The following is an 11,999-nucleotide window of genomic DNA, read 5'->3' as shown; positions in this document are numbered from 1 at the left end:
GAATATCTCCCCATGTCAACAATTTGAAACCCATAAAAGTATGTTACCGAAACAGTAAAGGCATTTCAAATCCTAACAAAACAATAACTTTTAGAAAACTACAGTAATCATCTTACTCTATTTTCTGGACTATATGACACACTTTTGTTTGTATTACGGGCTGAAAGCCTGTCAAGGCGCCACTCAAGTTGTTCTTCTTCTTGTTCTTCTTCTTGTTCATCATATTCTTCTTGAATCTAACTTTGAAGTCCTACTCCACCATCATTTGTGAACTAATCATCTTGTGTTTTTGTTTTGTTTGCTCTTTGACTATATGTTTTGTATTTTTTTTTTTTTCTTCACTGTCAGCCACAGGAGGAGCGTCCGTGCCCTCCACTTCCAGAGTTGGGTGAGGTTGTCCGAAGTGTATCTGGGGATGAAGACTTTATTGGATGGTGATAGTGATTTGGAGTAAGATTGAGACTTTGGTGAACAAGGTGTGTTGTGTTGTTTAGGCTATAGTTATCTGAGTGACTGTTGAATTGTTATGTTAGCAGACACATACTCAACGGTGAAATTGGATTTACCCAGAATTTCAGGTCAAGCCAACAGTATTGTCTCTATTGTCTATACTGCCTGTTTGTCACTTTTTAGATGGCTTATTAAATTTTATTGCAGGATTTTTAATGCATTGCTAATATTGAAACATTCTAACATTCTCTTGTGTGGTCCAACTTAGGAGGGAGTAACCTAGTTAGATGTTTAAATTTGATGTGAGGGAGACATCTTTATTACCCTGAGTCTCACGCTCAACCGGCAACACTAAACACCAGCAAAACTTGTCTGATCAGAGCACCCCTCCAACCACCTGCAGACACTTACATATGTGAGACTGCATTCACTGCATTTCCACCCCAGCATTATAAAAGGTAAAGTCTGTAAAAAAAATAATAAAAAATTAAAAAATTGAGCGAGAGAGAGAGAGAGAAACAGCGGGAGAGAGATAGAGAGAGAGCAAGAGAGAGAGAGAGAGAGAGAGAGAGAAACTCACAGTGAAGTATTAACACATATCCATGGCTATTAGCACATGTTTATAGACTTGTCTCACACGAAGGTGGAAGTCTACCAATGATCATGGAAAATCACTACAATAATTTTCCCACTGGTGATTAACAAAAAACAGCTTTGTATACATCTTCACTGCTACTGTATATACAGTATTCAGAGAGAAAATACGGGATAACTCAAAAGTAACCTAATTTTGTCAATCTTAGTTTAAGAATTGTAGATATGTATATCACCCACTCTAATATTATGGAGAAAAGAGTCAAAAAATTCTCTGGGACAACAGATTGGAAAACAAGGCTGCAGTTACTAGAAAAGCAAGCTTGACAATCACCCGAGGGACCCTTGGGAATGCTTACAGCAGTTTTCATTGTAACACATCTAGCAACTCGGACATGGGACACCGAAATCCAGCGGTGGTCCCTTAAAATGAAAAATGATTGTGAAACTGCTCCATTTTTGAGCACGGGAATTGGCCTCTATGCTGAGCAAAGGGCAAAACCTCCACATCTTTTCTCACTTAGAGAGGCTTAGCCAGCAGTCATCTAACTCCAACTGCCTTCACTGATTGGACAAGTGTTTGGCACTAAAGAAGGGTGTGTTTGCCCACTCTTAATCACTCAACCACACATACGCACACGTATGCACACATGCATGCGCGCACACTCATGCTCGTATTTTTGGCCTTAACATACAGCAACTCCCCTAATCTCAACTGAGATCACATTGAGTTTGCTGTAATTTTACATTTTACAGTGACATTTCCAGTCTTGCTGTTTAATTTTACATTTGAGTAGACTATTACAAATGAAATCAATGGCTCATGAGGACCATGAAATCATTTAACATTTTGTTGCTTTAACATAATAACTTCACATTTCTTGGAAAACTTTTCATTTTCTTCCAAAAGAACATAAATGTGATCATTGGTCACTAATAGTGGATGAGGTTATTCCCGCTCCACAAAAAGGGGTTGAGGTCAGGATTGAGGACACTACAGATTAGATTACAGGTTAGGTAGACACTTACACTGGAACTGAAAATGTCTGTTCCATCCATCCATCCATCCATCCATCCATCCATCCATCCATCCATCCATCCATCCATCCATCCATCCATCCATCCATCCATCCATCCATCCATCCATCCATCATCTTCCGCTTGCTCCGGGGACGCGGGGGCAGCAGCTTTAACAGGGAAGCACAGACTTCCCTCTACCTAGCCACTTCAACCAGCTCCTCAGGAGGTATCCCAAGACGTTCCCAGGCCAGCCAAGAGACATAGTCTCTTCAGTGTGTCCTGGGTTGTGCCCGGGGCCTCCCGCTGGTGGGAAATGCCCAGAATACCTCTCCAGGGAGGCTTCCAGGAGGCATCCGAACCAGATGTCCGAGCCACCTCAGCTGGCTCCTCTCAATGCGGAGGAGTAGCAGCTTGACACCGAGTCCCTCCCGGGTGACCGAGCTTCTCACCCAATCTCTCAGGGAGAGCCCGGACACCCTGCGGAGGAAACTCATTTCGGCTGCTTGTATCCGGGATCTTTTTCTTTCGGTCACGACCCACAGCACGTGACCATAGGTGAGGGTAGGAACGTAGATTGACTGGTGAATCGAGAGCTTTGCCTTTCGGCTCAGCTCCTTTTTCACCACTAAGGACCGGTGCAGCGTCTGCATTATCAACGTGTCAATCTCCTGCTCCCTCCTAACCTCACCCATGACCAGCACCACAAGATACTTGAATTCCTCCACTTGGAGCAGGATCTCATCCCCGACCTGGAGAGAGCATCCACCCTTTTCAGACTAAGGACCATAGTCTGGGATTTGGAGGTGCTGATCTTCATCCCAACTGTTTCTAACTCGGCTGCGAACCGCTCCAGTGAGAGTTGGAGGTCTTGGCTTGATGAAGCCAACAGTACCACACCATTTGCAAAAAGAGATGCAATGCTGAGGTCACCAAACCTCAACGCTTCGGCTGTGCCGAGAAATTCTCTCCATAAAAATTATGAACAGAATCGGTGACAAAGGGGAGGCTTGGCAGAGTCCAACCCTCACTGGGAACGAATATGACGTACTGCTGGCAATGCTGACCCAACTCTGACAGCAGTTCTCACTGTCATTGCACACATGAGCGTTGAAGTCCCCCAGGAGAACGAGGGAGTCTCCAGAGGGGACGCTCCCCAGCACACCCTCCAAGGACTCCAAAAAGGGTGGGTACACTGAGCAGCTGTTTGGTGGAAAAGCACAAACAACATTCAGAACCCGTCCTCCCACCCAAAGGCGGAGGAAGGCTACCCTCTCGTCTACCGGGATAAATCCCAACATGCAGGCACAAAGCTGGGGGGCAGTAAGTATGCCCACACAAGCTTGGCACCTCTCACCGTGGGCAACTCCAGCGTGGAAAAGAGTCCAACACCTATCGAGAGGATTGGTACCAGAACCCAAGCTATGTGTGGAGGAGAGTCCGACTGTATCTAGTCGGAACTTCGCTGCCTCCCACACAAGCTCTGGCTCCTTCCTTGCCAGAGAGGTGACTCTCCATGTCCCAAGAATTAGCTACTGCAGCTGGGGGTCAGACCGCCAAGGCCCCCGCCTTTGGCTGCGGTCCAACTCCCTACGCACCCGACCCCTTTGGCACATCCCACAGGTGGTGAGCCCATGGGAAGGAGAACCCACGTTGCCTTTTCAGGCTGTGCCCGGCCGGGCCCCATGGGGACAGGCCACCAGACGCTCGCCTTCAAGCCCCACCTCCAGGCCTGGCTCCAGAGGGGGACCCCGGTAACCTGTGTCTGGGCAAGGGAAACCTGAGTCTATGTATTTTATTCGTCATAAGGGATCATTTTGAGCCATGCTTTGTCTGGCCCCTTACCTAGGAACTGTTTGCCATGGGTGACCCTGCCAGGGGCACGGGACAACATAGCTCCTAGGATCATTGGGACACGCAAACCTCTCCACCACGATAAGGTGATGACTCACAGAGGGGAAAATGTCTATTCTGTATATTCTCCCAAAATGTTTAAACCATACAATTTAGGTCTTTCACCAGTGATTCCGCATCAAGCTATTCTGAACCTTTCAGTAATTGTTATTCTTGGAAATATGCCCATTCGTTTTCGATTACAGTACATCTTTTACTCAATTACAACAAAACATAGGCATTTTTGTATTCTTGCCTTGTCATGTTGACCCAAGAAAAATGGAATTTAAAAGGGTATTGAATGTAGAACTGTAAAGGCATCTACAATTTAAAGGTATGTTTATTAGGTAAATATAAATAGTCTACACAACACTGTTGAAATGTTGGATTTTTGTGAATAAAACAATTGGACTAAGTAAATAATTTACAAATAATTAAAAATAAATAAATGAATAAAAATCCACCATCAATGTGAACTAAGTTATTGTGTAAGTGTACCCATAATTGGGATGCAGATTTGTCCAGAATTAGCCAATAACATTCAAACTACCGTAATTTTTGGACTATAACCCGCTAGTTTTCCTTTCATTTTGAATCCTGCGGCTTATAGTCCAATGCACCTTATTTGTTGATTTATTTGAGTTAATATGTCCCACTTTATTTGACAGCGGCGTCATAAGACTGTCATAAGAACGTGGCATGGCACCATCATGGGCATTACTGAATGCTTATGACAGATGTCTAAGGCTACGTTCATTCTACAGGTCTTAATGCACCAATCTGATTTTTTCGTGTTTTTCCGACTCACGTGAGGCATTAACTTGACGGTCTGAACGTGACAAGTCGCATAGAAGTGGACCATTTCAAATCCGATCTGGGTCACTTTCGTATGTGGTTCAAATCCCATCTGGGCCACATTTTTTCAGAACGTGACTGACGGTCTGAACTGTCAAGACTCCCAAATCGGAATTCATGCAGCAATTACGTCAGCAAAGACCAAGAGGCACGTAGGATGGCAGCAGGGGTCGCGTTAACCGAATATTTTCCGTCGTTGACCGATTTTTTAAAATGGTGACGGAAAAAACTGAAGTCCATCTGTCATTTTGACCGGTTGCAATTCACACCCCAGACCACAGGGTGGCGAGTGAGCATATTAATTAGCTATGGTCTCTCTTGATGCATGACGTCGTTGGCCTTACTCTGAAAAAAGTCAAGGCAACTGAGTGTCAGAAGTTTCTTCAAAAAGCCCCAAAACGACGATGGTGTTGATAAAAGAGGTGAAAAAAGAGGGACTGCACAAGTGGGCACGCAATTCAAGTCCATGCACACCAGGAGGAAAGTGTGAGACTGCGTTCAGGCCACAGCAGGTGAACTGTTAATTTCATTGTTCCATATGTAACCTCATCTGCTTGATGTGTGATGATGGCATGGTGTGGATTCTCTGTTAAGCTTGTTTGGACAGAATATTAATTTAAAATGAATGAAAACTAAATACAGTGGTACCTCTACATACGATCACTTCGACACACGATCTTTTCGACATCCGACGTAAAATTTGAGCCGCCATTTGTTTCTACATCCGACGAGTTGCTCGAAATACGACGACATGACAGCACTGCAAACGACCGCACGGTGGATTTTCTTGTGTGAGAAATCAACACAGTTTTCAAAAAAAGTTGATACAGTTGGAGAAACAAGGAAAAAAGTGATGCTTACCTTTGAAATGAAGATACAAGTCATAGAAAAATATGAGCTTGGGGTGCGCGTCCCTAAACTGGCTCAACAATACCGCTCCATGGTCCTCTTCCGACCACCATTCGCCACTATTTATAAGTTAAGGTGACAATTATTATTGTGGTAACATTGCCAAGGAAATCGCCAGCTTCGTCACGTTTTTATCATTTATTTAAGAACTTATCCAACACAAAACGCCCATTGTCTTAAGCAGTTGACTGCTCTCAAGAAAACGAAAGTATTATCTCTACCGCACCGACCTATCTCACTGAGACGTCACTGAGACTGAGCTTCGCGGTGCGTTCAGGGACAGTAAAAAGTGTCCGCCATATTAGAATCCGATTCGTTACATTATTTACAGGAATAATTTTTAATTCTTCTTATTATTATTATATTATTCTGAATTATTTATTTATAACTTATTTGTTTTTCTATGTTTAATTGCCATTTGTAACCGTGCCAGCAGTATTTATTAAGAATTTAGTGTATGTTTTTAGGCTTTGGAACGAATTAATGGAATTATAATGTATTCCTATGGGAAAATCCTGCTCGACATACGACCATTTCGACTTACAAACAAGGTCCTGGAACGAATTAAATTCGTATGTAGAGGTACCACTGTACTATTGAATATGTTGAAGCGGTATGCATTGTTAAGAGTCTTGTTAGCTCGAATTGCTGTGTCCAGCCGCTGTAGCTCTGCTGCTCTCTGTGAACTCTCTATTCAAGCCGGAGCGCGCGCGGCTCTTAAGTGTCTCTGTCACGTGACTGTGTCGTAGCCGGTAACGCGCTCGGCCAAATGGACACACAAGTACGGAAGGTGAATTATGCCAAACAAAGGGTCACCACAATGTCATTATCATCATTTTAAAAATTTAAGTGACGGGTAAAAATAGATTATGACCGGATTTTTATGACCCTGTCAGTCAAAATGACAGACAACGAAAAAGCAACCTCTGGATGGCAGTGATGTAGGCATTAGTGCATGGCTCTAACTCTGGTTTTAAGCACGAATCCTGCATGACCACAGTCATAAAAAAATAAAATGAAGAAAAGGATAAGCCTTACAATTTTCGATTTTCATTCTGTGCGCCGAATGACCAATATTTCATTATCGCACACATGGCCGAGTCGGGGCAAACTGACGCACCCACATCATTTCACGCATGGCTCATGTGTGTGCGTGTATACGTTCTATCAGTCCATATAAACTTTGAATATAAGACTAAACGGGGATTGTTAATGTCTGTTATTTGTGTCCTCTTTTTGGAAATCAAAATATGATCACCCTGGAATGACATACAGCGAGCATGTGTAATTTGTTTGGATGCTTCTGCGCATGCGGGTCTCTTTGCTGAGTGCATCTCTGACTGCGAATTAGTGCGCATGCGTAATACTTGAACTGTCTCAATGGACAAAGGCAGTCTGAACGGGCACACTAAAAAACAGATACTGCAAAAAATCGGATTTGTGCATTAAGACCTGTAGTATGAACCTAGCCTTAGTGTCATCCTTCAAATTATGTCACTAACTCCATTTATGTCCCGCTTGGATCTTTTATATCCATTCAAAAGTGAGATAATCTGCCGGATAACACTAAATTACATCTGTTATAAGCGTTCATTAATGCTCATGACAGTGTCATGGCATAATTATGATCGTCTAATGACAGTCTTACAGCGCCACTGTCAAATAAAGTGTTACCAAATACATTACTAGCAATTAATGAAACAACTGGGACAGTAACTGAAGAAAGAATTCGCACAGGACATGAATTTTGATTGTTATTTACATCTGTAGGGCCGCAATGCATGTTAGGAAGCATGTTGGACAACAACAGTGTTGACAGAAGATGGCAGCTGAGGTTGACTGTCTCCCCCAAGGGAGCAGTGATAGCCAAATTACGTTTCTTGAAGCAATGAAGCTTTGCAGCCAATCGGTTCAAAGCTTCCAAACCAATGAAGCTTTGGAGCCAATTGGTTCAAAGCTTCATAGTGGTTCATTTGTTATTACGACAGTCGTATGATGCAGCTGTCAAATAAAGTGTTACGGGGTTAATATCTGTTGGTGTAAATATCCCATTATACAGTGAGGACAGCCGCGGCTTATAGTCCAGAGCGGCTTATCAATGAACACATGCCGTTCTCATTTTCAGAGTGTTTCATTCAACTGTTACAGATGCTCACGCTACAGTAGAATTCTAGTACAAGTAAAAATTCATTATATTGTGCGTATACGATGCAGTGATTGTGGAATGCAGTTCATTTCAGGTTGATGAACTATGGGGGGGCAGAATGGACATTTCGTTCACATATTGTAGTTCTCTTCAAAGCACTTTTTATTTTATTGTATAAATTTATTGTACAAAACCTTAAGTATATTTTTTGGGTGCTTTATATCTATGTTTCCAAAGTCTAAGACTGCGGGGTATGCCACATATCCCTATTCATTTTGCTCTAAACTGAGCTGCAATGGGTACTGTATTTACATAAATGTATTTGAAGCATTGAATATTGCTTTTTTATATATAGTAGTATATATTACCATATCTTCAGCCTAACAATTGTATTTACTTCTGTAACCAAACTCCGACCTCAATTCACTACAATATCATATACTTCGTTCATTCATTTATTTTCTATACCGCTTATCCACATAAGGATCATGGGGGTGCTGGAGTCCAACCCAGCTAACTATGGGTAGGAGAGGGGGTAGACCCTCAACTGGTTGGCAGCCAATCGCAGGGCACATAGACAAACAAACTTCCCTACATTTTGGGGATGTGGGAGGAGATTGGAGTACTCCAAGAAAACTCATGCAGGCACGGGACGAACATGCAAACTTCTCACAGAAAGGCTGGAGCCCGAGATAGAACGTTTGAAAAAAACTAGATCGAATTAGTTTTTCAAATTGAAAAATCCTTTCAAGCCAACCACAGACGCTTAAAAAAATTTTAATGAAAAAAAATTGCATAAATATGGGTCACTTATCATGTTGCCACTGTCTCATGTTTTTGTCAAATCTTATGCATACAGTACCGAGAATTTTAATGGATAATGCTTTGCAAACAGTTGAAAGAGACATTCCTTATACACCAATGGATCCTGACTGACGTAATGTCTGTGAGTGTTAGTGCTCGTGGTTGCATGTGAATAAACTTGTAAACTTGATGTTATTAAACAGTGAGAGAGGAAAAGTAATTATGGTAAAATTTCTCTTGTTCCACCTGAGTACTGAAGAATGATTTGATTACTATAAAGGTAATATACTGAATAAAGGTTTGAATTTTGTCAAAAAATCTAACGGGATTATGAATGTTAAAAAATATTCAATGAATTTGCTATGTTGTACTTTCTTTTTTAGGTTTTCTGGCTAGCAGTCCACTGTGTATTTTGCCAGATGGGTTAGAATCTACAGTCCCCTAGAACCAAGAGAAGCTGCAGAATAAGGATTTTGATGACAAGATCCAGCACCATGGAAAATGCATCTGCATAAAATCTGGTTGCACATACAGTTTTTCCACTGAACATTTTTTCACTTCCTCATGTCCCTTTGATTTGTTTTCACCCTTTACCTCACATGTAATGGCGTTCACAGATTCAAGGGCATAGGTTTGGTCTCAACATTGGTTGGGACGATATAACATCACAACATGCATGTACATTTTTAGCTGGGTACAGGAAATTAATAAAACCAAACAGATTATGGAACAGGGGGTCAGGGCTACATTTCTCATGAATAACCTAATTAAGTGATAGGCCAAATGATCATCTTGTACAGAGGCAACGAGGACAGGCATTGGCCATTTTATGCCGGGGCCATTCGATTGACATAACGTTACAGTCAATTGAGTGTGTTCATTGAAATAGCAATGGACTGCCCAATCCTCAACCAATTTTGAAACGTAAAGATTGTTTAATCGCAAACTTGGAAATGCAGTGATTTTAATGTTCATTCAAGAAGATTTGTAACATTTTGTCAAAACAGAATCATATCCATGTTAATATGGTTTGTTATAAACTAAAGATGCACGATAATATCGGTCACCGATAATTATCGGCCGATAATGGCAATTATGACATCACACAGATAATCCAGATTTTAAAAAATTCAACCGATAATGCAATCCGATAATTATATACTTGATTTAGCCTCCAAATGTGCGCAACTGAAGAATTCAGCATGCCGCCTCCTCAACCCCTCCCCTCTATGAAGCCCCTGAGGGAGGAGGGGTTGAGGAGGCGGAGTTACACGACAAGAAGTAGTTGAATATTATGGCGGCTGTTACTAAATAAACGACGCTCTCGCCATCTGCGAAACATGTACAAAACCACTAACCCAGCATCCATTTAAAACTGTATCACAAATATTTTTGGAACGAATACGAGGCTGCTCCTAGCGGGAATGCTAAAGCTATTGTAAACACAAACTAAGTTAAACTACGGGGCTTGTGACGATACAGAGTGGGGTGGTTTGGGAATGCAGGCCAAGGCGGGTGGTAAACCCGCATCTAAAGCTAAACACCAGCACGACTGGAGACCGATAGTTGGCAGCTAGCCATCTTCCGACGGAGCCCGCCGCTCTGGCCGGTCCGGCAGGCCGCCACGACGAGGCGGGGCCGAGCCCGGTTCCCCCAGCTTCGAGACCTCCTTATCAATTTAAATATGCACATTCCTGTTGTAATGAAATCACAATAATATTCTGTAGCCGCAAATATTATTCAAAATCTTTCCTTCTTCGAAGTTTTTTTTTTTAGGACTAAGTATAATAATGTATTGCTTAAAATCAGGCTGTTAAGATTATTTTCAGCTTGCTATTTTTCTTCCAAGAAATCTAAGAGAAATACACTTGAAGCGCAGGCAGATAATTTCACTTATTTCCAATAGATTTACACTTAAAACTGACTAATTTTAAGGAGGTGTGTTCTGCAGTGTATTAATGTTATATATGTTTGGAATGGCTTACTTTTAAAGGCGTTTTTGTGCAACTTCGGTATTTACTCTGTAAGTAATTGTTTCCAAAAGTTTACCATTACACAATGTCAGACAATCTGTCATTATTTAGATGTTGGAATTGAATATTTGTTCATATGTTGAAAAAAAGAGCAATAAATTATATTTTTGCACAGTAATATTTTCTTTTGTGTATACTTTAAAATTTTAAATAAATCTTTTAATAGAATTATCGACTTGACATTATCGGTTATCGGTTGGAATGAGGAGGAAATTATCGGTTATCGGTATCAGTTGAAAAATATATTATCGTGCATCACTATTATAAACCAATGCGTTTTTAAATCCATCAAGCAGCAAATTAACAATTCTAGTAGAGAAAATCATCCACCTACCTCCTGCCCATTGTTCAGAAGATGAAATAATGAATGAATTAAAATAACTCACCTTATGTTCGCTAGAATAGAGAACCAGAGAAATCCCCAGTTGCTAGATAGCCGCAAATTTAGATATCTATGAGGTGGACGACACTGTAGAGACTGCGCACAGTATGGCCGTTGTGAAGCGAATTTAGTAAATGGAACGGTTTTAAGATTTTTAATTTTATTTCTACAGTACATGATGACAGTGGTCGAGTTATATTTTATGGAGCATGATAAATGTGAAGTATGGCGTAAGGCGTGAGAATGGCCTGAAATGAATGAGAAACACGCTCCATGTGTGATCGCTTAGAACCCAGCTTTGGTTACTGTGTTTGGAAACTCTCCAGAGTAACTCCAGAGTTTCTAAAGCATTGGAACGTATGCATCTGCATTACTGTGTTTGGACAAATTTTCCTGAATATTCCAGATCTCTATTTATGACTGTGTGACTTTGTGACTGTGTTTAGACAAGTTCTTGTGAATAATCAAGATGTCTCTGTTTATCACTGAATGACTTTGTGAGCCCTTCTACAGTAAGCTCTGTGTTTTGTGGCCAGACATGTACGTAACAGAAATGTACCTACTGGTACACACAGTTGGGCCATGTTAGATGTCCATCCCTACCAAAAATGTTCATGTGTGTGAATACATTTGCTCTACATTTGACTTGAGCCCAGTCTCTTGGTGGCAGCAAAAGAAAGCTGCTATTTTTTACCTAATCCCTTGTCCATACTCATTCTGACACTGAGCTCTTTTAGTTACAGCACACCAAGGGATAACTCAGGACAAAAGAATGAGCCTAAAAGCCCATAAAACCTTTCCATAATGCTCTCTTCTCTTTAAATATTTGGATGAGTGGATCGTCATTTGTTACTTATGCCCTTGCCTCCGTGAGTCATCATTTGATTCATTAAATCAGGGTTCCCTAAATGTTTCA

Source organism: Corythoichthys intestinalis, chromosome 2, assembly GCF_030265065.1.
Source record: "Corythoichthys intestinalis isolate RoL2023-P3 chromosome 2, ASM3026506v1, whole genome shotgun sequence".
Lineage (NCBI taxonomy): Eukaryota > Metazoa > Chordata > Actinopteri > Syngnathiformes > Syngnathidae > Corythoichthys > Corythoichthys intestinalis.
This window is presented reverse-complemented; position numbering follows the sequence as displayed.